Here is a 27,960-nt window from a genome sequence, read left to right as displayed (position 1 = left end):
ACACCAGGGAAAAAATAATCACAATTCAAAAATGGGAAAGAGAGACAACGCAGTGGTGACGCATGCCTTTAGTCCCAGCACAGGAGGCAGAGGCAGGTGGATCTCTGTGAGTTCGAGGCCAGCCTGGTCTACAAAGCAAGTTCCAGAACAATCAGGACTGTTGCACAGGGAAACCTTGTCTCGAAAAACAAACAACAACAACAAAGATGGGACAAAGAATTCTGAAAGACATTTCTCTGCCCCACCCACAATGTACAAGTAGCCAGTAGAATACAAAATAGTCTCAAAGTTAAAGGCAAAATCAAATTATAATGTGATTCCAGCTCATAGACATTATGACAACTATCAAAAAACAGAAAATGACAAATGTTTCCTCTAAAAACAGAACTACCCTATGTTTCAACAGTTCCACTTCTGAGTACATACCCCAAGGAATTTAAAACAAGGTCTCAAAGAGATATTCGTGTGCCCATGTTTACAGTAGCATATAACACACTAGCCAAAAAGTGGGTCTGAGCAAAGGGTTCACTGATGGGCGAACGGATCAGTAAAATGTTACATGAACATACAATGTCATTATCATTCGGCCTTTGTAATGAGGACAGTCTGTGTGGCACATGCCTGTAAGCCAGCATTCAGGAAGCAGACACAGGAGCATCAAGAGTTCAAGGCCAGCTTCAACTGCATAGTGAGTTTAATCAGGCTACTTACAACTTTATTTCAAAATAAGTAAAGCCAGGCAGTAGTGGCACATGCCTTTAATCCCAGCACTTGGGAGGCAGACGCAGGAGGATCTCTGTGAGCTCAAGGCCAGCCTGGTCTACAGAGTGAGTTCCAGGACAGCCAGGGCTACACAGAGATACCCTGTCTCAAAAAACCAAAATAAAGAAATAGACAAATAAAGGATGTATCTGTCATAAATTGAGCATCAAGGTAAGTTATCTGGGCTAAAGAGATCTCAATCAGGAAAGTGCTTGCCCAGTAAGACAAGGACCTGAATTCCATAACCAGAACCCACATTAAAACAAAGTAACAAAAAAAAAAAACAAAAACAAAACAAAAAAAACAAAGTAACAACAACAAAGCCAAATGTGGTGGTTCCCACTTACAACCCCAGTGCTGAAGAGGCAAAGACAGGTGGGTCCCTGTGTCACTGGCCAGCCTAGCCTGTGTGTCAAGTTTTAGATCAGAGAAACATCCTGCTTTTAATTTGAAAAATTAAAAAATGTGAACCAGGCCAAGAGAACAATACCCGAGGTTGTCCTTTACCCCCCCCCACACACACACACACAAAATCTTAGGAAAGAATTATAACCCACTGGTAAAACATCTGTATTCACACTTATGTACTGAATTGGCAGTGTGCCACTGGACTTCAGTTGCTAGGGACCAGTAACTACGATCTACACCTTCGCTTTCCTTCCTCTTTGAAATGAGGGTGTCTGTATCAGCGATCCCACGTCTAGACTACCACTGTATGCTGACTATGACTAAGAGGCAGGTGATGAGGTTTTTGACTTCATCCAAAGCCTGATGGATGGACTGGTACCCAGGATTTGTAACCAGAATACAGGACCAGAGGAGCCATATACACCCTGGGACCTGATTCAGATCATGAGCAGTCATTGGGCTGCTGGAATGAGACTTGAAAGTCTTGAGGGAAGAGATGAGTGAGTTTTGTAAACAGATGTCCAGATGTGACAAATGACACCTTCCACACTAGGAGCATCAACAGAGCTCCCATTCAAATAAATGTATTGGACTTCAGTTCATAAATGCCTGCCACACAAGCATGGGGATCCGGGTTTGATCTCCAATACCCAAGTAAAAGCTGGGCATGATGGCATGAGTCTGTGATTCCAGTGCTGGGGATGGTGGAGACATGGATCCTTGAAGTTTAGTGAACAATTAGTTTAGAAAATCAGTGAGCTCCAGTGGGGCCAGTGAGAGATCCTGCCTCAAAAAATAAGGTAGAAGCTGGATGTGGTTCAAACCTTTAACCCCAGCATTGGGGAGCAGGGCATTTAGATCTCTATACAGCTGAGGTCAGTCTGATCTACATAATAAGTTCTAGGCTAGTCAGGGCTACATAATGAGATCCTGTCTCAAATAAATAAGAAGGGAGGGAGGGAGCAATCAGACACTGATATTGACCTCAACCTTACACACACACACACACACACACACACACACTCACATAAAACACATACCAAAAAATTGTTGCATACTTTTGCTATATGACTTTGACCTTTCTTCCAATGAAACATGGGATCTATGCTCCCCGCCTTGCAATTGTGTTTTTTTGTTTCTTTGTTTGTTTTTATTTTTTAATGTCATATAAATTCATAGTTTATTAGTCAAGATTTTCAAAGATTTATTTATTATATATATTGTTATGTCTGCATATATGCCTACTCACCAGAAGAGGGCACCAGACCTCGTTACAGATGGTTGTGAGTCACCATGTCATTGCTAGGAATTGAACTCAGGACCTTGAAAGAGCAGCCAGAAGCCAGTGCTCTTAACCTCTGAGCCATCTCTCCAGCCTGTTTTTACTTTTTAAATCAACAGGACATGATTCAAGTATAGGATTCTTTTTGTTTGTTTTGTTTTGTTTGTTTTTTTTCGAGACAGGGTTTCTCTGCAGCTTTAGAGCCTGTCCTGGAGCTAGCTCTTGTAGACCAGGCTGGTCTCGAACTCACAGAGATCCACCTGCCTCTGCCTCCCGAGTGCTGGGATTAAAGGCGTGCGCCACCACCGCCCGGCTCAAGTATAGGATTTTGAAGCTAGGTTATAAAAAGGGATTTCATTTTTCTGTGCATTGGAACATTGACTCTTAGAACCTTCAACTACCATGTGAATAGCCCAATTGCCCTGAAGCTACCAGATGGTAGAAAAGCCAAAAAGCAAGGAGATACCATGAAGGCAGGAGGTTGTCCAGGAAGCCTCTAATGTTTAAGTCCCAGCCACCATTTGACTGCAATGACACTAGAACCATCCAAAGGAGGTTGCCCTAAACTCCCAGCCCACAGAAATTAAGATAATGAAACGATTCTTTACACCATAGAAGTTATGGCGATTTACTATGTAAAAACAAACAAGCAAACCTTCAAGTGTTAACGCGGGGAGACTCTGGAAGATGGGGTAAGTAAAATGTGCTATAAATCCTCTCACCTCACGTGTGATGGGAGCTGCTGACTTACAACCTTTCATCTCAGGATTACTCAGGGGCTGTCTGTACCACCCAGGTCGGCACCTGCAAACACAGGGCTGAGCTAGAACTTCACAAGGAAGCAAAGTACACTGGGCCTAACATCTCACCCTCGCTCTCCCAGCATCCAGACACCTTGTAGGTGCAGTGGGGAACCACGTCGGGTTTCCAGTTCTGCGTTCAGGGGCAAATGTAAACTGGTACCTACATTTCTAGTGGGAATTATTTGACAGGTTTCCTGAAAGCTGCTTTAGATGGGAAGGGGGGAAGGACTGGTTCACTCCATGTCAGGTTTTGTAGTTTTATTTTGTTTTCTCCTTATTCTCCTCTACCTCCTCTTTTCCCTGAGGAAACGGACCTGTTTGGAGTGCTTTGACATCAGTAGTCCTTGGGTGGTATTCATGAGAGCAAGAAATGGAGATTTATAGGAGAAAATTAGACCTCGAAAGCAACTTTTACGTCAAAGAGAACATAACATCTCTGGTGTGTCAACATGTCCAGAAGAATCCATTGATGGTCACCAAAGGGGTGTGATGAGAATAGTCCCGTGTTCATATAGAGGGTGACTGAAGTCAAGGAGGAGGGGAGGATGTCTTCAGCCAGTGTGGACAGACACCTCACTAGAAATGCCTGTGACTGCAGAAGGGAGGATTGCAAAAGGTGAGGATTCAGGATATAGAAAACACCAGAGTCTTGGTTAATAGATGACGAGAGCCTTGGCAGCAAGATCAAAAGGTAAGGGTGTGGGCCAGCTAAAATAGTAGCATCTGTAGTCTACAAAATATGTGCATAGACAATGAGGAAGATGTGGACTGAGAGTCTGAGGGAGTGAGGCCAGAGAAAGTGAGGGAAAATGAAACCTTTGTCTTCGCGTGAGCCAATTCCATACACAGTTAGTCGTTCTCTTCTGTGTGTCACATTCTGTGCGAGATGCAGAGGAGGCTGATGAATAAGACAGAATTCCTGCCCACCCGGACACATAGTCTGACAGGGGAGACAGAAGTGTAAACAAAGGATGTTACTGTAAGATGTGTGTAACAAAGGAAGTGTGTGTGAGGTGGGTTCAGAGGTGACCACAAGGCATCCATGGGAGTCAGGGCTAGGTGTGGGAGAGAAGGATAGCCAAGCCAATGAATGACATCTCGTTGAAGCTGGGCATAACAAACCTGAAGAGAACAGTGTGGGTCACGGGACTGCAGGCATTGGGAGGAAGATGCATCCAAAACCAAGGCCATTCATTAGAGCAGACTTGGAACAAGGAATTTGGCCACATGAATGGGTATGTCAATGAAGGATCTAGCCGTGAAGAGGAGAATACACACCAGCGTTGGGGCCGGGGGAAGGAACAAGCGCGGTTGTCAAATGCACTGGGAGGGGACAACAAGGCTGGTGGACACTCAAGGGATAGCTAATCAGAGATGGTAAGGTCAAGGCCACCAGGCTACAGAAAAGAGCCCCTGTCTTTTGTTTTTGTTTTGTTGTTGTTGAGAAAGGATGTCACTCGGTAGCCTAGGAATGACTTTGAACTTTTGGCAATCCTCCTGCCTCCACCTCCCAAGTTCTAGAATTATAGGTGTGAGCCTGTAATTTACCAGGCTGGGAGGACCTGTCTCAAACAACAACGGCAAATAAACAAACCCTCGGATATGCGTATAAATGCCATTCTGTTAGCTCGACTTCGGGGTAAAGGTGCAGGTTTCCTCGCAGGAGACTAAAAGGGACGCTTGGCTGAGGGAGAGGAAAACTACATGCCATTGAAGATTAGAGTAACAGACTGCAATTGGAAGACAGAAAGCAAGAAAGGCCATCACACCCCACTTCAGTCCTCCAATATCAGCGAGCGAGAAGAAATAGACTCTTCTTTTGCCTTTGCTAAAGCGGTAAGAAAGAACCCATCATCCCGCCACTACAGAATCAGAAGTAAAGGCTTGTTCCTTTGACTAGACAGGGTGGAGGAATTGTTACCCTGTTGCTAAGGAAAAAGGAAGGGGCTGTGCCCAGTTGCCATGGTGACAAGGTAAGAGCGTTCCCTCGGTACTGTCGTACGTTGTCCTGGCGGTTTCTTGTACTCGTCGCTATGGCGATCTAGAGCGATTGTTCTCGTCTCCCGCACCTCCCGCCGCCGTTGCCAGGACGAGTTAGAGGTAGGGGTTGTCCGCCTCTCGCCGCCCGGTTGCCGTGGAAACGGCGGGTGCTCTGGCCCCGCCCCGCTCGGGCTGACAGCGGCGGTCGCATCGCGCCTGCGCACTGCTCTCTTACCCCCGCAGTCTCTGTGCGTTGAAGCCGGAGACCGCGGCGGCCTCTGCTAGGACCCTCCGCCCCGGAGCCTCCGGCCGGAGCTGCAGCCTCTGTCGCAGCGTCCCCGCCGCCCGTCCCCTCCCCTGCCGCCTCCTCCGGAGCCGCCTCGCGCACTGTGAGTCGGGGCCGAGGCCACGGTCGCCGTGGGGCTGAGTCAGCGGGAGGCCCGGGCCGGGCTGGGGGAGGGGAACCGGGCTCCCCATCTCCGCCGGCCCCCACCCCCACTCCCACCCGTGTCCCATTCCACCGGTCTCCGGCCCTCGGTGGCCTCCGGGGCCAGGCCTCCCCAGCCACTCCTCCTACCCTGCCCTTCTTCCTTTCTCCGTCCCTCCGAACCCACCTCGGGGTTCTTCCCCTCTGGATGTGGCGCTGTGGCACCTTTGCCCGTGGCCTTGTATTTTCTCCCAAACTCCCTCCTGCCTGCCCTTGTCCCTTGTCCCTTCTCTTTACTCCGGGGCCTGACGTCTCCCGGCCTCTAGTTTCCCCAAGTGATATTCCAGGAAAAGAGTGACAAGTGAGACAGCCAGTGGAGACTTGGGGGAGGGGGGCATTGTATCTATCCAAACCTTGGGACCCTAGGAACCAACTTACCTACCCTCTTCTGACCCACTCCTGACCCTCTCCTGACGGATTTGGTTTAGGAAAGCAGGTCTGGATAGTTCTAAGTAGCTGCAGAGAGCCGGTGCGGCTTTCGGAATAGCTTTTTGCTAAGAGGGGTCAGGCTACCATGTGATCAGCTACTGTTGGGTGCACGGGGCTCGTGCATGGTGGCCTTCTAGTGTGCTGAGCCACTGCCCTGGCCACAGGGAAGCGAGGGGGGGGGGCATGGTTGATTTGGGAGTTTTAGCTCATGTGCTTCCGGTGCGTTTTTAGAGTCACATTACATCCTTGGTATATGTGAAGTTTGAAGACCGACCTGTAATATCTACAGCAAGTGCTTGCTGTGTGAGGGGTTTTGGCAGGACTTGATTTCCGATACGTGTAAAATTGGTGAAGTAACCAAGCAGGCAATAGTGGGTTTTGACGGCGGCGTGAGCAGAGTTGGGAGGAGGGGCGGTCGTGAGTCCTCATGAGTAGCTGGGAGACCTGTATTCCTGCCTCCTGCAGCTCTGAGTCTCCGTGGGGGCCCTTGCCTCGTAGGATTCCCAGGGTTGCCTTTGCTCATCTTGCCATACCTAGTGTTGAAATAGAGTCCCAAGCTATTTTCCTTTTTTTTTTTCCAGCAAGAAACTCAGCTGAAGTTCGTTTTTTTTGCGCTGGTAGCCAGAAAGTTCCTCATAGACGTGCCTCAACTCGAGGGCTCCTAACTACTGTGTGTACCTCATTTGCCAGCCTCTTTTGATTCCCTCCCAGATTTCAGTGTAGTGTTAGAAAAGGTATGTAACTGTAAGGCAGTTCTAATAAATAAGAGGCTTTGGATTTCTTTTCTTTTTTCTTTTTCTTTTCTTTTTTTTTAACTCCAGGCTTCAAAGGGCGTGGTCTACTAAAGCTCAGGGTGAAAGACCCACTCATCAGGTGTTTCTGGAGTTGGAAACAAGGGTTTTGCTCCCAGGCCTGCTCACTCATGGCCTATTGGCAGCCTCCTCGGGGCCACTCCCTGCCCCCATGCCCATCAGATTCGTTTGCAGTAGCAAACACGGCTGTCGCTCTAGTTTTAAGCACAGAGGTGGAGTTGAGGAAAATGACAGTCCCCATCCAACAGTGGAGTGTGTTCTGTCTCAGATGCCAGTCTGGGGTTTGGCGGGACACACCTGCCTGTGGTGCAGTGGGAACTCTGGGGCCTGGGAGTTACATTCCTTCTTGTGGTTCCTCTCTGTGTTGCATAGCTTGCCCAAATACCCAAGGAGGACAGGCGGAGACAGCTGTGCTGGAGAGCCGCTCTTCCTGGACTGAGTGTATTTTGGGAATCAGTGTTATTTGGGGTGGATGGGGGTGAATTAAGCAAGAAAATGTGTCAAGGATAGAGAGATCAGGGAAGTGTGTTCCCTTTGCAGCCTGCTATGGTATAGTACCTTTTCAGAACATCAGAGTGGCTTTTATATGGGTTAATTTGCCTTTGAAAATCCGTAGCAGTGTTTTATGAGATAATGACTGAATGCTCTATAAACTGATCCTCTTAAGAAACATGACTGAGACCTTTTTCATACACCTCTCCAACTGCTATTGAAGGTAATTGTTAAGATCAGGGAGCAGGGCATGATTTGGACCAAGTCAGACCTAAAGCTATGTGACAGATGTTAAATGGTTTTATAGGAGTGTATTTCCTTGATCTTGAGACAAGCCTGTAATTTACCAACAGCTTTTAGGTAAAGTGTGTGTGTGTGTGTGTGTGTGTGTGTGTGTGTGTGTGTGTGTGTATTCTGAGCTACATCCTAGTGAAGCAGAAGTTATCAAGCCTTGAAGGAGATATTTGTGTGTCTTCGAGTTAGAATGGTGTTTCATTTTCTGTGAAGATGCCAGGACTGCCCCACCTGAGTGCGTTCATTGTCAAGATGGGTGGCTCCAAGCCCATGCTCCTTGTGGGCTTAGATGATTAACCTGACTTAGGTATGCTAGTAGCGTTTTGTTTTTGTTTTTTGAGACAGGTTTCTCTGTGTGTCTTTGACTGTCCCGGAACTCACTCAGTGGACCAGGCTGGCCTTAAACTCACCAAGATCCACCTGCCTCTGCCTCCCGAATGCTTGCTAGTAGATATTGAACAAAATGAAGTTCCCAGATGTGAGTCCAACTCAGGACAATAATATAGTACTCTCCAGAAATTTAGCAAATAGCTGGAAGCAAATATCTTATGAACTAGCTCTGAATATAATAAGCAAGTAGCGTTTTCCAGAAGTTGAGTAGAAAATATAATTTTCATATGTTCATTTTACAAGAGGCATGTGCTCCAGCTCATTTGTAGACATGTTTGTAAGGGTGCCAGGCATATGTTCCTCTCCCTTTAGCGTGTTAGAACTGACAGGACCAAAGATGTCATAGTGTTCTTATCTCCATGTGTTGACATGAGACACTAAGAAGTAATTTGCCCCAACGTGACTCAACTAATATAGAAAGTATGTGAAAACCGTCACCTGTGTACAGTGTGTAAGTGGCGTTGGCAGCTCTCTGTGTCTGAGTCAGGATCATTTCCAGACTAGGGCTACATGGCACCACCACGCTGCTGCATCTGTCACATTTAATAGTACAAAGGGCTTTAATAAAAATAATTTAGTAGTCTCTAATTATCCCTGTAGACAAAGGCTTCTTTTATTGCCTGAGATGTTGCAAGGCCAGGCAAAATTTAATGTCCAAGTGTCTAATTAAATATTTATTCTTGCCACCTTAAAAATAATATTTTTTCCTCACATGTTCCAACTTCGGGAGGCCTTTATTTTTAAAATATGCATCACCTAACAGAAAGCAAATGTGAAATTGGTGTTGAAGTCTTCTCGGCTCATCCGTGAGCTGCTGCAAGCAAGGAGGAGAGAGCAGAAATGGGGCTGGGGCTGGGGCTGAGAGTGGGAGCCAGCGTGAGAGGCAGCTTCAGGGCCACCTTCCAGCTCTCTAGCAGCGTTTCACAGGTCCCAGGGGCCACGTGGTGTTCTCATCCCCAGCCTTTGGAAACTGAGTTGATCTGGCCTCTCAAAACAGATAAATATATCTGAGCACATATCCTAGTCCTTCTACTTCTAGCTGTGTGACATTGGGCAGGTTATGTAACTGCTAAGTGTCAGTTTTCTCGTCTATAAACCTGGACGGTGGCTGTCCCCCAGTCCTCTGTAAGCCTGGATGGTGCTGTTCCCCAGTCCTCTGTAAGCCTGGACGGTGGCTGTCCCCCAGTCCTCTATAAGCCTGGACGGTGGCTGTCCCCCAGTCCTCTGTAAGCCTGGACGGTGGCTGTCCCCCAGTCCTCTGTAAGCCTGGACGGTGGCTGTCCCCCAGTCCTCTGTAAGCCTGGACGGTGGCTGTCCCCCAGGGCTGATAGAGGATGCTAGTAAGCAAAGCTTGTAGAGTAGCTGCTTTGTGGCTTATTTACATTTACTGGTGCTTTAAGTTTAAAAATAATGTCTCCAAGTTTGTCAAGACAAGTCATCCTGAGCTAATGCTAAACCCCCATTCCTCAGGAGTCTTCCTAATGTGTTCAGCGGGAACAAAGATTTGTCCCATGAAAAACTGAGACTTGCAGTGTTATTTCAGCTGCCAAATGAGAGAGCATGTATATGAAATGGTCCTTTGTCTCCATGCATTCAGCTGACTTGGTTGTCTGACAAAATAACCAGGCATGAGCAGTGGGACTGGAGCAGAGAACAGGCCAGGTGACTTAGTGTGGCATGTGGTTGCTCAGTCCTTCTGCTGGGGAGGATAGTCAGAAGAATGATCTTTTTTTAAAGATTTATTTATTTTTATGTGCATTGGTGTTTTTCCCTGCATGTATGTCTGTGTGGGGGCATCAGGTCCCCTGGAACTGGAGTTACAGACAGTTGTGAGCTGCCATGTGGGTGCTGGGAATTGAATCTGGTCCTCTGGAAGAGCAGCCAGTGCTCTTAACCCCTGAGTCATTTCTCCAGCACCCTCCACTCCAGGGATGACCTTAATATGAAGTAGAAAAGCTGAGGAGTGCTGGCTTATTAGTAAGCCTCACATGGTCATCGTCATTTGCTTCCTCTACTGTCAGGGGTGCACCTTGAACCCTGACTTTGCTCAGATCGGTTTCTGTACTTGTGAGATACAGAGGTCGTGGGAAAGGAGTCCCTCCTCCCCAGAGGTCACCCTCTTCCCCGGAGGTAACCCTCCTGCCTGAGCGAGGAGAAGAAATGGGGTGCCTTCTGGATGGAGCAATTACAGAATGGTTACCAGGGAGTTAGTCAGGTGGCCAGACCCATATGGAGCTAAATCCCTAGATCAAGTTTGTGTCCATCTGCAGGCCTCTAAAGACAGCTCTGTAGTAGGTAGAGGCCCCTAGCACATGCAGCTTCCGGTTTGATTCCCAGCACTGCGGATAAACTTGGACAGTACCTACCCATGAGAAGTGGGATTTGGGAGTAGAGATGGGGAGAGGAGACTCAAAGGGGAACTTTTGTTTCCTGTGCTTCAGTCTTTGACCTGTTGGAAGATACACTGTTTCATGCACGTAGCTCAGTAAACACATTTTAATATAAAACCCCAGTTGGAGCATTCAGTGATGGGAGCAGATAGCACTAAATTGCTTCCTTCCGCAGAACCAAGCCAGTGTCTAAACCAGGCTCTTGAGGAAGGAAGGGCCCTCTGAAGTAGCTGCTTCCCTGGCGGCCAAGAATACTTAGTGAAACACCTACCTCGTCAGTTCTTTGTCCTTTCACGCCCCTTTTTGAGGATAGTCCCCTCTTCTTGATTATCTGAAGCAAGCAGTACTTCCTAATAAGCTAATTTAATTTCAACTATTGACAAAAGTGGCATCTTCCCATGTGACCTTTACAACAAATCTGTGAGGTAGACATGGTGCTGGAATCCCAGCACTTGGGGTAACTTGGGCTACATAGTGAATCTGAGTCTCAAATAATGACAAGATATTACATCTTGTGCTACTCATCTCAAAAGAGCTTGAAGCTTAAGGATCCAACCACAAAGTGGGCATACGCTGTGTTGGTAGCTGCAATCTAAATCAGGCCTGGCTGGTCCTTTAACACAATATTGACAGATTCTGTTAGAAATGATGAATAAGGGACTGGAGAGATGACTCAGCAGTTAAGAGCACTTGCAGTTCCTGTACAGGACCTGGGCTCAGTTCCTAGCACCAACATGTTGGCTCACGACCATCTGTAGGCACTCATATGGTGCACATACATGCAGGCGAAAAACTCAAGCACATAAGATAAGTAAGCCTAAAAAGAAAGAAGGAGGAAGAAATGGCCATTCCAGTGTGGTAAGAGTTCACTAAGTGATGCTGAATTTTTAATCTTGTCATCAGTTGGCCAGTTGTCTCTTTCAACCAGGTGTCCTGTTGAGTACAGAAAGATGACACGCTTATCAGTCGGGCATAAGCTTTGGGTACTTACCCAGAAGTAACATGGATCTTGCTGGGTAATTTACAACCCATCGCCCAGTCTTTCCTTTGGCTAAGACAAATCTGCATGGTAGCTGGCCAGGATTGGTGAGACATCCTACAGCCAAGGGTGGATTTTCCCTAGTGTGAAGTTGGCTGGCCAGTTGCCACACACTAGATCATGTTTTCAGTAGCGCTATGCCCTACCAACTTTGCTGAGCCGACTAGATGTTGTTTCCCAACTCCTTATCATAACATCTGTGTCCTACGCTCTGGATGCTTCATTTCTCACAAGTAAATAAGGACTTAGCCCATCTCAAATGTTTGTACTCCACACAAAAATGTTTTCATGAAACTATTACCTATATATAGGAAATACATACTACTTATATAATATGATTAAAATAGCTGAGCAAGAAACATGACTCCTAATCTGTCTAGTAGTTCAGACTCTGTGTATACATACACACATACACACACACACATATAGCCTTAAAAGGACACATATCCTTAGACCATAAATTGCCATTTTCAGACTATTTAGGACCTTCGGTTAAAGGTGCATTTAAAAATATATGGATTTTTATTAATACATTATTAATAATATAAAATATTTAAAACAGCCAGAATTGTTGTGCTGAAAATGCTCTGCACAGTGGCCCACACCTTTAATCCCAACATTTGGGCAGCAGAGTCAGGCAAATCTCTGTGGGTTCAAGACCTACCTGGTCTATGTATTGGTCTATACATAGTTCCAGGCTAGCCAGGACTATAGTGTGAGACTTTGTCTCAATCTCCCCACCCCCAAATTTAAGTAAAACAACCAGAAGTGTTAGACACTGAGGACAGGGTCAGGTTCGCAGAAATAAAATACTGCATAGGCTTTAAAACCCTTTGGTTAATATTGAAGCCAGCAATAGTGGCACGTGTCTATAACCCTAGTACTCAAGAGCCTGAGGCAAGGAGTTCCAAGTGCAAGGCCAATCTGGGCTGGATACCAAGTCCCTGGCCTCCTCAGCCACTGCACATATGTGGAACATATACATACATACATGCAGACCAGGCACCCTTACACACAAAATAAAAATAAGTTTATTTAAAAAGTGAATCTTAAAATAGCCTTATTTCCTTTTAACTTTTGCTGTCTAAATTTATCATCTGCCACAGACCCGACCTCTGTTTAGGGTGGCCTGCCTTCTCCCATGCCTCTCTAGATTCTCTGAATTGCCCGCTCCCCAGTGCTCTGGGCCTTCCTGTAGGCTTTCCCTTGTGTTGAGTGTACATATTCCCATTTGAACTGCTTTCAGTCTATGCTCAGGCCTTCACAGCTCCCTTCTTTTCTCTGTCTTTGGTCCCATTTTGTTTGCCCACCAGCTCAGAGATCCTTTCTCTTCCAGGAATGGATGTGGATGTCTAAGTTAGGCTTTTGCCAGTAGTGGAGTTTGTTCATCTTGAAATGCTAGGAAAGGGACACTTGTAACCTCCTCCTCCTGGGGATCCGGGCCCACGTGGAGTGAAGGGACATATGGCCTGGCACACAGCTTGGCCTGTGCTGCAATCAGTGTTTGCTAAACGGGGTCTGTCTCTGCTTCTGAGTGGTTCTGACTACCCAAACACTCATCCCAGATGGGACAGATGCAAGCCTTGCTGACTGCCTTTATTAGTGAACAAGTCTCTGGTTATGTCTGGCTGGAAAGACTCCACTAGCAAGTGATGGTTGAACAAGCAGTCACTTTATCTTGTTGTCCTGGTTACCTCGTAACATGATATAATTATAATATAATGTCCTGTTGGCCTTGTAGTGCTGTTTCCTGGCTGGTAAGAAGTGATATCTTAGCTGCTTTTGAGTCAGCAAGATCATAGTTAGGGTTGATGTGTGTGTGTTGCCATGTGGAAGAGGCAGGTCTGGGAGCCCTAGATGAAATTCAATATTCCTTCTTGTATAAGGAGTGTTGTGCTGAGGGCTTATCTCCAGGGCTGAGAAATGTACCTTGTAGCCAAACTTCCCTGTAGCACCAGACTCTTGGCCACTAGCCAGCCCTCATCCCCTTCCTTGTGGGTTATTGCCGTCTGTCAAGCTCTCGGGTTTTGTCTCAACTTGTTCTGATTTTCGGTAGGTAGAGTTCACAGCTGGAAACTCGCCCTTTGAGCATCACATCCAGATCCCTAAGCAACAGACTACGGAGATGTGATGTGCTGGCCCCAAAATAGCAAGCTACGGTGTTTTGAGACAACCGATAAGACTTGTACTCCCCAAGAAATAGAGTTTCCAGGTTTATAGGTTAGTCTTAGGATTGCGCATGTTGTCTTCATGAGGCCATGGTGTAAGTAGAGTCAGCAGGTACTTGTCAAGTGTTTTCTCTGACTTGCATACATGATTGCTATGTGTTGATGGTGGTCCAGCTAGTTTTCAGTTAGAGTTTAGTGTTACAGTGATTTTGAAGAGGTCGTCACATATTTAATGACATAAAAAAGAAGCGCTAGAGTCAACCATCCATATCTATGGGTTTAACCAACCAAAAAGCAAAACTTGAGTTTGGCATGTGCTGAGAGTCTATGCTGAATCTGTGTGAGGTGCCATGTAGTCACTGTGTTAGGTATTACAGGTAATCCTCTTGTGTCCTCCTGCATCATCCCCTTGACCCTGACCCTGATTTAAAGTATAAGGAAGATGGCTATACCTAGGCTGTATGTAGGTCCTAGGCTATCTTATAGGAGAACTGAGCATAAGACTTTAGCATCCATTGGAAGACCCTGGAGCCAGTCTCCTATAAAATTATGTACCAAGGGACATTTATATTTGGAGACATTCATTTAGTACAAAGGAGAAAGGATGCAGAAAAGAACTGTTTTTGAGAGACCAGGGAAAGGATGCCTTCAGATGCAAGGGCTCTTCTCCCTCTGAGATTGGTGGGGAAGTGGGGAGACCGCTCTTTCTGCCAAATAGGTAAAGTTCAGGGAAGATGGCTGGCTTCCTGGTAAGAAACACCCTTCACTTCTTCTGAAACTTGACTGTCAAGGCTGCCTGCTAAAGAGGAGTGAGGGGGTTGGTGGTGGGAGATCGAGGTCTTGAAGACCTGAATTAATCACAGTGAAGATTTAGCCTGGGCATTTGGAGATGAATAAAAGTCTTATTGTTCAGGGGCAAGGGCCTATTTGGGCGTATGAATTCATAATGGGCTAGGTCTCCTTGCTGGGCCAGAGACACAAGGAAGGGGGAGGGGCACCAGAGTTGGGGTTGTGTGACATTATCTAGGCAGGGATTCTGAGAAGGCAGAGTTTAGAATGGCTATGAAGCAGCCGGGCCAGAAAGGAGTGATCTGATTTAAGCAGAGCTGGCTGCCCACCAGAAAGTGGGGGCAGAGTGCAGGCCCCAATGAGAGCAGAAGACAGGTTTGCAATGAGGGATGAGCCATGAGGAGGCCAGAGATGGGGGAAGGTCTTCGCTGGAGCTGTAAGTTCTATTGCAGCTGCCTTTACCTTTGTTTACCGTCATGCAGTACTTGGAATTGTTTAAGTGGACATATAGAACCAGCCACATCTGTAGTAGCTAAAATCTCAAGAGAAGACCTGGGGCTTCGTGGTCCAGCTGGCTTGCTTGGACACTGATAAGGGAGAGCGTGATGAGGGAGCTGCGCAGAGTCGGGCTCTACAAGTTGCCAGAACTGGGAGGAGCCTCTGCTTGTCAGCTAGTGGCTCTGCCACCCCTGCTTGTCACCACTACAGAGGCATCCAGCCACTAGCCCTTATCTGCCTGCACACAGGGTTTAAGCTTGAGGCGCTGACGATCCTGGAAGCTCCAGAGCTGTATCTTAGATGTGCAGTTGTGTGGGCCGGGCTGTTTCCCGTCATCTGCCCACATGCCTTTTCAAGCCAGTCAGTCCTTTCTGGCCTTTGTCAGGGAAGAAGACCACTTCTGTGTCCCCAAGACTGATGCCACCCCTTGCTAGAAGTGTAGTCTCCTCCCTTAGCCATCGCCTGAACTGGGTGCTTTGTGCAGTGCAGAAACTGGACAATTTTATGTCCAGAAATCCTTCTTTTCTCTCCTGTTTTCAGTTCTAGCCTAAGGCCTTTGCCTCCACTGACCCCTCCGTCCCGCTGCCCTCCTAGAGCATCTACTTTGACCCTGACCCTGGCCGACATCCTTGCTTGTGGCCTTTCACCTGCTAGACTCAAATTACTCTCATGCCGGACGACTGAAGGCATTTGCCAGCTAGTGCTCCGAACCGGTCACAGGGCTGATGACCCTGGACACACAGGGCGGAAACCTGCGGGAGGCCAGGTGCGAGTGTGGGAGCTGGCAGAGCGGGCTGCCTCCAGTCCTGGGCTCTAAACCTAACCCTTGCCTGGATGTTGTGACCATACCCCTCCCTGAAAGCTAGGGCCCAAGCAGGAGCCTGGATCCCAACCAGTCCCCACAGGAAGGAACAAACAGCCCTGTACAGGCCTCAAGCCAGGTGGGTAGAGCGGAGGTGCATTGTTGTACACGGAGAATCAAAAATGGGCTCTTTGTAAACAGTCTCGTGCCCATCTTCTTCCCCTTTCTCCTACCGCACCTGGAAGAGAATCATTAGTGCTCGGCTCCTGATTGAGTGAAATCAAGGGAAGGACAACAGCTCATGGACTGCAGTGATGACCCTGGAGCTAGAGTTAGGAGACGTAGAGGAAGTCATATCTCTTTGATCTCGGTTTCTCTTCCTGTACCATGAGGGCGATCTGGTAGAGGACACATCCTTCCCTGGCTGTGTAAACCTCCTCTGTCCTGGCCTAACTGCTGTGCCCCCAGCAGCATTCTGCAACTCCCACCCTGTTCCCCTGGAGTTTAGGGTTCCTGGGTTACCTTTCTGTCCCTATGACAGAATCCTGTGAAAATCAACTTAGGAGAAGAAAAATACACATTTTAGCTCATGGGTTCCAGAAGTTTGGTCTATTGTCAACTGTCTTCATTGTTCTGGGCCTGCGGCAGGAAGAGCAGCCTGGCTGGGCATGTGTGGTAGAGCAGAGCTGCTTACCTTGTGACAGTCAGGAAGAAGGGAGAGGAGGAGGGGGAGAGAGGAGGGGCAGGGAAGAGGAGAGAGAAAGAGGGAAAGGTGAGGGAGGGAAGAAGAGAGGGAGGGACAGAGGAAGGGAAGAGAGAATATCCCCAGTGACCTAACTTCCTTCTGATAAGTCCCACCACCTAAGGGTCCTACCACCTCCCACCGTAGTGTGACAACCAGCCATGTATGAAGATACATGGGACTTTAGGGGAGATCCCAGATCCAAACTACAGTGGCCTCCATGATAGGCTTTTCCAGGTGGTGGGTCATAGTCATTAACAGCTGAGAGCAGTTAATTGGGGGTGTAGTCACTGTTTTTAAAATGAACAAGCCAGGGACTGAGGATATAACCCAATTGACAGAGTGTTCAAGCCCTGTGTTCCAGCCCCCTGCACCATACAAGCCTGGGCATGGTGGTACCTGCCTGTCATCCTACTGCTGAGGAGGTGGAGAGGCAGGAGGATCAGAAGTTTAAGGTCATCCTTGTCTGAGGCCAGCCTGGGCTACGTGAGACATGTTCCCTCACCTCCCCCAAGAAGGAACAGATCAGAAAATACCGACAACAATTGCTTATGATATGAATAAGAATGCTTTAATGAATCATTTGTTATTACATACATCTCTGTCCATATGTTTGAATATATGTTAAATTATAAAATACATTTTTATAAGTAGATTAAAGGCCTATGTTTTAGAGATCTTCTTTCCCAGTACTTGTCCTTTGTGATATTTTATGTGCTGTGGCAACAGTTTATAATTATCTCGCGTTATGGGTATGATTTATCATAACTAACAGGCTCCTTGAGGCAAAGACCAAGACTAACTCACTTATCCACATAAGACTTGATAGTGATTTGGATGTGTCCTTATTTTGTGTTGGTGTGTATATGTATATATGAGTGTATGTGTGGTCTGCATGTATGTAGTGTGTGTACACATCTGAATACATATGTGCAGGGCCAGAGGAGTCTGTGAGTCCCCTCCTCCATTGCTCTTCTCCTTCTTTCCTTGAGACAGGGTCTTGCACTGAACCTGGAATCAGGTGGGCACCAGCAAGCCCCGGAGACACTCCTATCTTTGCCTGACACAGTCCTAGGGTTACAGACACCCATACTCAGGTTTCTGTGTAGTTCTGAGGATTCAGAACCTTATACTTATAAGGGCTCAGGTCCTTTTACTTGCACACCAAGGACTCCCCTGTCTTCTAGTGTTAGGTTGGGATCAGCATGTCAGTGCCTTCTGGCCTTCAGGATTATGCTGTGTTGTCTTTCCTTAGTCCTGTGGCGTGTTCCTGGAGTCAGCACAGTAACTGTGAGGACGGAGGGAAAGCCTCACTATGTACGTGATGGACAGTAACACGGGAAAGCAGTCTTTCCACTTCTCCATCCTCAGTTAGGACTGATGCTAGAAAGTCCCCCCACCGGGCTGTTGGAGGCAGGAGGCCAACTAAGACACCCCTGAGCACCTCGGGTCCAGCTTTTCCAGAGCAGCCGCTTCCCTTCCCTTCAGGCCCTTCCTGCTGTTGGGGTCTCAAGGACTGGGGTGTCCATCAGGGTCTGCCACACATGCAGCTTTTCCTTAGAGAACTCCATTTCTGCACCATCGCTTCACCTTGTCCTGGTAATGTTTGCACCCATGGGTCTGCTTTTTCAGGAGCTGAAGGAGAGAAAAGACTACTTAGCACTATGATTTTGCCCATGTTTTGAGAGAAACTTCTAAGAATGCCAGATATGAAAGTTCTCCATAACCTTGTCCCCAGAGAGCCACTGCCGCTATTCAGTTGAGCAGTCCCCTTTTCTGCACACACTAATGTGACTTGTTTGTCTGTTTATTCAAGGCAGGGTCTCACTATGTAGTGTTGGCTGTTCTGGAACTCATACTGTAGACCAGCCTGCCTCTGCCTCACAAGTCTGGAATTAAAGGCGTGTACCACCGTGCCTGGCTCTAATATGTTTGTTTGTTTGTTAACAAACAAAGCAGCAACTTGAGGGGCTGGAGAGATGACTCAGGATGAGAGTCCCTGCTGCTCTGTAGTGGACCCAGGCTCAGTTCCTAGGACCCACATGGTGGCTCACAATCACCTGTAACTCCAGTTCCCGGGAAAATGGTGCCCTTTCTGGGTTCTACAGGTACTAGATATGAGTGTGGTACACACGCGTGCACACACACACACACACACACACACACACACACACGAAAGCAAACTCTCAAGCACATAAAATAAAAGTAAAAAAATTGAGATCTTACTAATTTTCTTTCATAGAAAAATCAAGAGATGTAGAAAAGCGTAAGTGAGAGAGGTAAAAACTCCTTAGGCTGGGTGTAATCCCAACACTTAAGAAACTGAGGCTGGAGGACTGTGATCTAGGCTAGCCTTAGCTACATAAGATCATGTGTCAAAAACTCAAGAGTTGGGCGGTGGTGGCACATGCCTTTAATCCCAGCACTCGGGAGGCAGAGACAGGCAGATCTCTGTGAGTTTGAGGTACAGAGTCAGTTCCAGGACAGGCTTCAAAGCAACAGAAACCAAAAAACAAAACAAAAACAAACAAGCAAAAAAAAAAAAACCAAAGAAAAAACCCCAAACACCTCAGAAGGAAAAGAAAATAGAACCACTTTTAATTATACTACTGAGAAGTGGTCCTAAGGGGTATTTAAGTGGGCTTCAGCTCTACCCAGTCTCTTCAAGCAGCCCTAAATAGACACAGTACAGGGGTGTGTGTGTGTGTGTGTGTGTGTGTGTGTGTGTGTGTGTTCTGCTTGTGCAGTTTCAAGACCCTCCAGGTAACCTTCCTGCAGAAGACTTCTCGCCTCTGAGCTGTTTACCTTGGTAAAATGGATGCATTTTCTTGCACGTCCTCTAACTAAATTAGAATCATCTGCCCCTAGGGTTTCCAGCAGTCATGTTCCAGTCCCAGGGCAGAGTCCTGTGGGAAGCACTGCCGGTCGCTCCCACAACTCTGGTGCCAGTTCTGCATTATTTCAAACAGGCAGAAATAAAATATGAGGAACTTTGCTCTGAATTACTCTGTATCCTGATCAGGGTTACTCTTGCTGTGATGGAACAGCATGACCAAAGCAACTTGGAAAGGAAAGGGTTGATTTGACTCACACTACCACATCACAGTTCATCACTGAAGGAAGTCAGGACAGGAACTCAAATAGGACAGGAACCTGGAGGCAGCAGCTGATGATGCAGCGGCCATGAAAGGGTGCTGCTTACTGCCTTGCTCCTTACAACTTGCTCAGCCTGCTTTCTTACAGAACCCAGGACCCACCTCCTAGGCATGGCCCCACCCACAGTGGACTGTGTCCTCCCCCATCCATCACTAATTAAGAAAATGCCATACAGGCTTGCCTACAGGTCAATCTGGGAGAAGCATTTTCTCAATAGAAGTTCCCTCCTCTTAGATGATGACTTCTGCTTGTGTCAAGCTGAGATAAAATTACCAGCTCACTCTCCCATGCTTCCGCTGTGATCTCTGAAGAGCTAAACACCAAGGCCATCAGTGACTAGCTCCATCTTAGCTGGACTCACCCTCACCTGTGAGTGTCAGAATGCGAAGGAGCAGCAGGGGCTTCCTGGGGCCTAACCTCTTTGAGCCTGGGTACCAGTTGCTTCATGCCAGGTCCTGCACAGATGAGCCTCTGCTTTGAGAAAGGCTGTTAAAGACATGCCATGCTAAACCTTTCTTCCCTTTTGTAGAAGGTTGTTGCCAGAGTCTTCTGGGTGCTGCCTAGTCATGCTCCATGCCACTAAGATACGACATGATGTTCTTGCGCACAGTATTTCACAAGGTCCTCTTCCATGCATCAATTCTCCATGAGCACACACCTTTCCAGAGGGACTTCTGAGAGAGTCAGGCTGAGCAAATGATGATGAAGCTATTCCTTTAGAGGTAGCATGGCAGACATAGGCTCTGGGGAGCCACCACATCAGACCAGCACCAGCCACAGCCAGGCAACCATCATAACCACAGGAAGCTCTACAGGGCAAAGCAACAGAGAGACTCTTCAGCTTAGTGGGCCCAAGTGACAGGAGATAAGATTTATGCAGTGATTTTCAATTTTGCCTCTAACAACTTAGAAATGTGCTGGCTCAGAATAGCACATCATCTTAAGGCTTTGGAAGCTGGAAGTCCAGAATCTTTGCCAATGGGTTTGGTGAGCAGAACGGTGCCTCCCAACATGTCCTAAATCCCAGAACTAGAGTCTACTACTTCATATGGCAAGACAATGAACATTACTTTATATGACAAAAGGTGGAGCTAAATTAAAGATCTGGTGATGGACACACTGAAACCCAGCACTAGAGGAGCAGAGGCAGACAGATCTCTGTTGGTTCAAGGGCAATGTCGTCTACATAGTAAGTTAGTTCCAGGACAGCCAGGGCTAGGTAGAGAGACCTTGCCTCAAAAACAAACAGCAAAACAAGTAACTCTCTTGAGCCTGGGTTATCTTGGTGGGCCCTAAATGCAGTCATGTCTCATTACTGGGGATGAGATGTAGCTCAGCAGCTTAGTGGTAGAGAACTTCCCCAACTGTGTAAGACCGTGGGGTTTGTCTCCTGTTCTGTCTCCAGGAAGGCAGGCAGCCATGCACACGCGCACACACACAACCCTCCTTGTCTGTGTGTCCTGATGAAGGAGAGGTAGAGAGGGATTTACGGAAGAAGAGGAGACTTGGAGTGGTGTGGCTATAAGCCAAGGGATGCCTGAGGCCCCCAGAAGCTAGAAGAGAGCCCAGGAGTAGATCCCCAGAGTCTTTAGAAGAAGGGGTGCAGCTGGGCCAACATTTTGATCTGAGGTTTCTGGTCTTCAGGATAGTAAGGAAATAAACGTCTGTTGTTTTAGCCACCCAGTTTGTGACAGTTTGGAATTGATTATAGCCAGAGGACACTCAGTGGGTCAAAGTTCAGGTGTTGGTAGGGTGTTTCCAGAGGCCATAGGTGAAACTCTATTTTCCTGCCCTCTTAGCTCACGGGCCTGAGTCACTCTACCTCTTTCACTACCCCCCGACCGCCAGCTTTCCTTGACCCCACTGGGCTCACCTAGATATTCCAGAAAGGCCTTTCCCTCCCGTGATGATCAGCTCATCCTCACCACAGGACAAAGTCCTCTTTGCCACTTAAAGTAAGAGTCAAAGGTTGCCAGCAAGAGGGCATAGATTCTTTGTGGGGGTGGGGAGGGATGCTCAACACAGTCTATAAACCTGAGTATGGGGAGGGAAGATGGGTCTGTTCACCACACCTCAGGGTGTTCCTGGGAGAAGCTATTCTTAAAGCTTGAGAAAGGTGGAATCAAGGAAAGCACTGGAGTTGTGTTACTCTCCCGGGTCCTTTAGGCAGGAAAACATAGACAGGTACTCACCCACTGGCCAGAGGACATGAGTTCAATCCCCAGGTTCTACAAGAAAACCAACTTCCAAGAGTGTTGTCTGACCTCCACATGCTTGCCATGGTACACATAACATCTGCACATACACCCCAAAAACAAAAGTGATAGATGAGGGTATGGATGCAACCCGGCTGAGATGAAGTGCTCCCTTGAAATTTTTGAGGTGACAGGGCCAGAGGGTTGTCTCCCATAGCACTCACTGTTGGTGCTCATGAGGCAGACTAAGCTAAAGGGACCTTTGACTTAGCCTGGTGACATTTCGTGCAGCCACCAGCTCTAAAGCTGAGGTGGAGATACTGGCCTCCAGAGATATGTCACAAGAAGTGTGCATAGTGGGAGGGCTAGAGGTGATGGGCAAGGTCTCACACTGAAAGTAGCATGCTCTATGGCAGATGCTGAGGCTCTCATTGCAAAAGATGGAGCTAGCCTGTAGGGTATTGGTCAGAAGGGAGAATGAAAGGCTGAGGAGTGGCCATCAGAAGCACTTCTACCTAGACGGAAGACAACTTGGGGTTAAGTGGCGTTGCTGCTAAAGCAGGTGGTGTTTGAGGCCATTTGAAAATAAATCAAGACCATCAAAAAGAGTCCCCATTCTGTTCCTGACTGTCTCTCCAGCTCTAGAAAATAATGATTTCTTCCTCAGAAGTAAATAAAGCTTCCTTCTCAGAGAGGATGAGAAGGCATTCATTATTAATGTTCATCTTCACATTTGTAGATGAAAGGCACACTGACTTCAGAGTGGTAGATTGTGACTGGGAAGACCGTTAATTCTCGACATTAAAATTATCTGCTGGAAAACACTCACACCAGTTTTGAAAAAGTTTCTTATGGTTGAATATAAAGTTGACAATTTCAAAAAGAGATCTGACAACCAATAAAAGTGAACAGTCTATTAGGACAGAAATGTTCCAGTTCCTAGGAACCAAAACTCATTTCTAGGACAAAGTTCTAGACAAGGGTGACAGCAGGCAGCCACATCAGGCACGCTGGGGACAGTGAGAGGTTCTGGCCAGTTCTTACAGGTTCTCAACTGTGCCACACCCCACTTACGGAAGGCCTCCCTGTGTAGCCCTGGCTGGCTTGGAACGCACAGAGGTCGCCTCTGCCTCCTGAGTGCTGGGATTACAGGTGTGCGCCACCACGCCTGACCTGTCATCTTACTTCCACCTCAGCTCTCTGTCAGGACACAGAGATTTGGAACTCTAATTGATGGATTTCCCTTTTAAAACAAGCTTTTAGAGTACTTGCTCAACCCTCCTAATGCTGTCACCTTTTAATACAGTTCCTCATGTTGTGGTGACCCCAACCATACAATTATTTTGTTACTACTTTATAACTGTAATTTTGCGACTGTTATGAATCATAATGTAAATGTCTGCTATGCAGAATATCTGATTTGTGATCCCCAAAGGGGTTTCAACCCACGGGTTGAAAACTGATGGTGTAAGGTAAAAGATGCCAAAAGAACCCATCCTTCAGCCACCTTTACACAGACACACTGCCACCTGACACACATACTCCCAATAGTCTCAAGTAGGCTGGCCTAGAATTTACCGTGTAGCCGAGACTAGCTGATCCTCCCGATCACACCTCCCTAATGCAGGGATCACAGGCGTGCACCACCACACTGTGTTTACACAGCACGGATCAGGCCTAGGGCTTCATGCACACTAGACAAGCAGTCTGCCAATCAATATTCCCAGCTCCCCGCTGTGCCTCCTTACCCACTGGCCAGTGCCACAGTGACGTGGCCCCAGTGTCACTCATGGACCAGCTTCCTGATGTGATGGTGGATGTGTTCCTTGATGGTTTTTAATTAAGGCCATTCCCCCATCTCAGCGTCCTGTGATGCTGCAAGACAGTATCTATCCTAACTATTTAATTACATGTTTAATCGTCAAGAAAGAACACTGCATGCATTTATCTGCTTTAGAAGAAACCAGTCAGCTGATAGCCATAACCTATAATCCCCAATCACTGATGTGATTTTGGGTTTTGTTTTAAGGGGTGATTTTTTTTTTACGTCTGTATAAGAAGGCAGCACTTTAAAAAAAAATTTCTTCACATTGCATTTATCCCATCATAACATTCTGGAACCCAAAAGAAAATACTAAGGCTTTTGGAGATGAGGGCTGTAAAATACCATGTCTTGCAGTGACCCAGCTGTTTACTGGTCAGGCTGCTGACTGACCAGAAGTGACAGGAACGGGGCCAGAGGCTGGAGACTTTGTGTGTGTTCTCTGGAGCTGACCTTCTCAGACATAACCCTACCACTGAGTCACCAGGCAAGTCTGTGAAAAACGCAGCCCCGAGCCCTAGCCCACATAAATCCTTCCCTGTGCTCGCCTTAGACTCTACGGTAGTAATAATATAGTCCGTCCATCCACACTGGAAGTTCTGAGGGCTCTGCCCTAAGGAGCTTTCCTTCTCGAGGTCAGTCTTGGTCTGAAGGTGTGTGTGTGTGTGTGTGTGTGTGTGTGTGTGTGTGTGTACTTTGAGCCAGGAGAGCGCCATGCACTGACTCAGCATTCTCTGCAGGGAGAATGACTTTATCTCTCATTGCCACTCAACTCTTCATAAGAAGCTGACAGTCCTGGCATTTTTGTGCTCTAAATTGATATAGCAGCAAATCTTGGCTTGCCACTGTCGTCACCTCTTTCATTGCATGAGGGTGTTCTTGAGTTTTTCTTAGTTCCCTAGGATGGAAGGGCTGTGAAGACTTTCTGGTTTGTTGGACATCAGGCAACATCCTCTAGTCTCCAGTGCCCCATGAAGCCCCTCCTTGGTTTGGTCCAAGAGAGAAATGTGTGCTTTGCTGAGCTTGCACCGTGCAGAAAGCCCTGCACGCACACCTTAATTCATAACAAAAGCCATCCTTCATCGTGTAAGTCAGGGGAAAGGACAGTAATAGGAACAGAATGACCGACAGGCTTGGCTGTGTTTTCAGTTTCAGTGTTGTTAGCCTGCCATGCTGGGAGAGTCAGCTCCTCGTGCCTCTACATATCCTTCTGGAAAATAGAAAATGAGGTTGCTGTCTGTTGCCGTAGCCTGCTCATGAGACAGTATTGAGAAGATTTTTAATTTTTCAGATGAAAGATGATATAAAACCCCAAAGTAAGGAACTAGGTACAGGACAAGGTGCAGGGTAACTGCAAAGGAGGCTACAGAGCACAGCTGCAACATGTCAGGGTGTCCTCCGCTGCCATGGGGGCGCTGGGACCATTTGTTCCACACTTGTCTAATGAAGGATAGGAATACACAGTGTCACAAAGAGAGGCAGCCTAGTGGAGTGACCACAGCAAAGCCTTGGGTCAGAACCAGAATTGTTGGGGATGGACACAGAGCACATTCCTAAGATGATCTAATGCACCCCAGAGGTGGAGGAGCATCTCTGCCCCACCAGCATGCTTTTACACACTTCCCCCAAAATGCACACACACCACACACACCACACACACACACCATTCTCCTTTCCCACTCAGTCTCTCCTGAACAAGTATCTTGCTCATCACACGTAAATCAGATGGCTCACTGCTGATGAACCAACTCTTCCTCCAGAGCCAGGTTGCACATTACCCTCTGCCCCAAGCTTTTCAGGCTGAATTACTCTCAAAAATGAAAGAATAAAGCCGGGCGGTGGTGGCGCACGCCTTTAATCCCAGCACTTGGGAGGCAGAGGCAGGCGGATCTCTGTGAGTTCGAGACCAGCCTGGTCTACAAGAGCTAGTTCCAGGACAGGCTCTAAAAAAGCTGCAGAGAAACCCTGTCTCGAAAAACCAAAAAGAAAAAAAAAAAAGAAAAAAAACTGAAAGAATAACATATACCTAAGAGAAAGCGGGGAGTTTTTCCATACCTACACAGAGATATGACCATGACACTTTGGGAGGGAAAAGTCACACTATATTCTGATTCTCTGCTCTCTAAATATTGATTAAAAAATGTGTCCATATAGTTTAACTTATATAAAGATTCGAAGAAAACGTACATATTAAGAGTAGTTTATGTGCTGGGCAGTGGTGGTGCACACCTTTAATCCCAGCACTTGGGAGGCAGAAGCAGTCAGATCTCTGTGGGTTTGAGGCCAGCCTGGTCTACAGAACGAATTCCAGGACAGCCAGGGTTGTAACACAGAGAGACACTCTTCCAAAAAACATAGAGAGAGAGAGAGAGAGAGAGAGAGAGAGAGAGAGAGAGAGAGAGAGAGAGAGAGAGAGAGAGAGAGAGAGAGAGAGAGAGAGAGAGAGATAGGAGAGTGTTTGCATCGTTACCAGGGAAGAGTTGGCTGTCCTTATAGTCCTTGTATAGTGTATCATCTTTGTGCTTGTCACTTTCCAATGTTCAATGACAAACTCTATAATGACAGAGCCCTGTGCTGTGTGTCTGCTTGTCACCAGTGCTCAGCACTCACTGCCCTTGACACTTTGGGGATTATTGGGTTTTAAAGAACTAAACATCTTGGCCTGGCATTGAATGCCTATAATGGCAGCGTTGAGAAGGCTGAGGCAGGAGTGTGACTGAAGCCAACCTGGGTTCCTGTTGAAGAGAGGGTGGGAAGGAGGAGAATCTAAATTATGTTCTGGGTGTCTCAGATGGTCATCCTGGGGAGGGGTCAGCTCAGAACTAATGAGCAGCTGGTGGTCGTGGCGACACTAGCAGGAATGAAGCAGAGTGTGGACCACCATTCCCCTCACCAAAGAAAGAATTTGGCAGTGGTGTAAGAAAGACGAGAGCTTGACAGTGGCGGCGGGTACACATGGTCTGGGTGGGTGGTCACTGCCACTGGCTTGTTACAGGCTTGACTTCTCAGTTCTACAGCCCGTGTCTGCCCAAGAAACTGCTACTCTTTCAAGATACAATAAAACACGCTCTTCCGTTGAGAGACATAAAGAAATAGTCTCATCTTCAGCAAATGGGCTTGTCCTGAGTGCCCTCAGTCTTTTCCTGTCCAAAATTCTCCCTCCTAAAATTGTCTCGGTGGTCTCTCTGGAAGGCCACCCTCTAGGTATCCCCTTGTCTCACGCTCACAGTCAGCTTCTCAGACCCTAAATGCAGACAATTAAAAATAGGCGCCACTTCCCATGTGCTGGTCAAGCTAGGCTGGTCACACTGACCCTCTTCATCCACCCACATGAGAACTGAGTTCCCACCCTTCACTATCAAAACCAGACACATACTTTGTGCCAACTCACTGGTAGAAATTGGATGTGTCAAAACTTTTCGATCTAATGATTTGGGGGAGTTAGAAGCTGTGCTGACGGTTGTACCTAGGAAAGAACAACAAATGGGGTGTTAATATTGAGAGTATTTATCCAAAAGCTCTCGCTATACATGTAACATATAATTTTAAAACTGAGGATGTAGCTTAATGCTGGAGTATTTGCCTAGCATACTCAAAACCTTGAACTCAATCACCAACACTGTTTTTTTGTTTTGTTTGTTTTTTTAAGTAACTTTAGGTGCTGGAAAGATGGCTCTGTGGTTAAGAATCAAAACTACTCTTGCAGAAGACCCAATTTCTATTCCCAGCACCCACACCAGGCAGCTCACAATCGCCTATAAGTCAAGCTCTGGGGGACCCAGTGTTTCTACTCCAAGGGTGCCTGGATCCACACGCACAACACAACTTTTAAGTTCATTTTTAAAATTTATTTTAGGATTGAGGTCACTGTGTCATCACACACATGTAGAGGTCAGAAGGCAACTCGTGGGAGTTGGTTCTCTCCTTCTACCTAGATCCTGGGGATCAAACTCAAGTCATCGAGCTTGGTGGTAGACACCTCACTCCTCAATCTCTCTGTCCCTCTAAAAAGTGATTTGAAAGTAATACTTTAGAGGAATCAGAACACTTGATCTTGTTAAGAATTGTTCTTATGCTGGGTGGTGGTGGCACATGCCTTTAATCCCAGCACTCGGGAGGTAGAGGCAGGCGGATCTCTGTGAGTTCGAGGTCAGCCTGGTCTACAAGAGCTAGTTCCAGGACAGCCAGGATTACACAGAGAAACCCTGTCTCAAACAACC

The 27,960-nt window shown here is 47.1% G+C and overlaps 1 protein-coding gene across 2 annotated transcripts in view; it reads left to right on the top strand.

The window, feature by feature from the left end:
- Window positions 1-5,466: 5,466 nt before the first annotated feature.
- Mapre3 (microtubule associated protein RP/EB family member 3) overlaps window positions 5,467-27,960 on the top strand; it is a 53,311-nt gene continuing 30,817 nt past the window's right edge. For both annotated transcript variants that reach the window (XM_038320146.1, XM_038320145.1), the window contains exon 1: window positions 5,467-5,624. The gene's annotated coding sequence lies outside the window, so the exon portion shown is untranslated. The remainder of the gene's footprint in view (window positions 5,625-27,960) is intronic.

The sequence above is a fragment of the Arvicola amphibius genome, chromosome 2, assembly GCF_903992535.2.
Source record: "Arvicola amphibius chromosome 2, mArvAmp1.2, whole genome shotgun sequence".
In the NCBI taxonomy this organism is placed as follows: Eukaryota; Metazoa; Chordata; class Mammalia; order Rodentia; family Cricetidae; genus Arvicola; species Arvicola amphibius.
The sequence above is the reverse complement of the archived record's forward strand: the minus strand, read 5'-3'. Positions and strand labels throughout refer to the sequence as shown.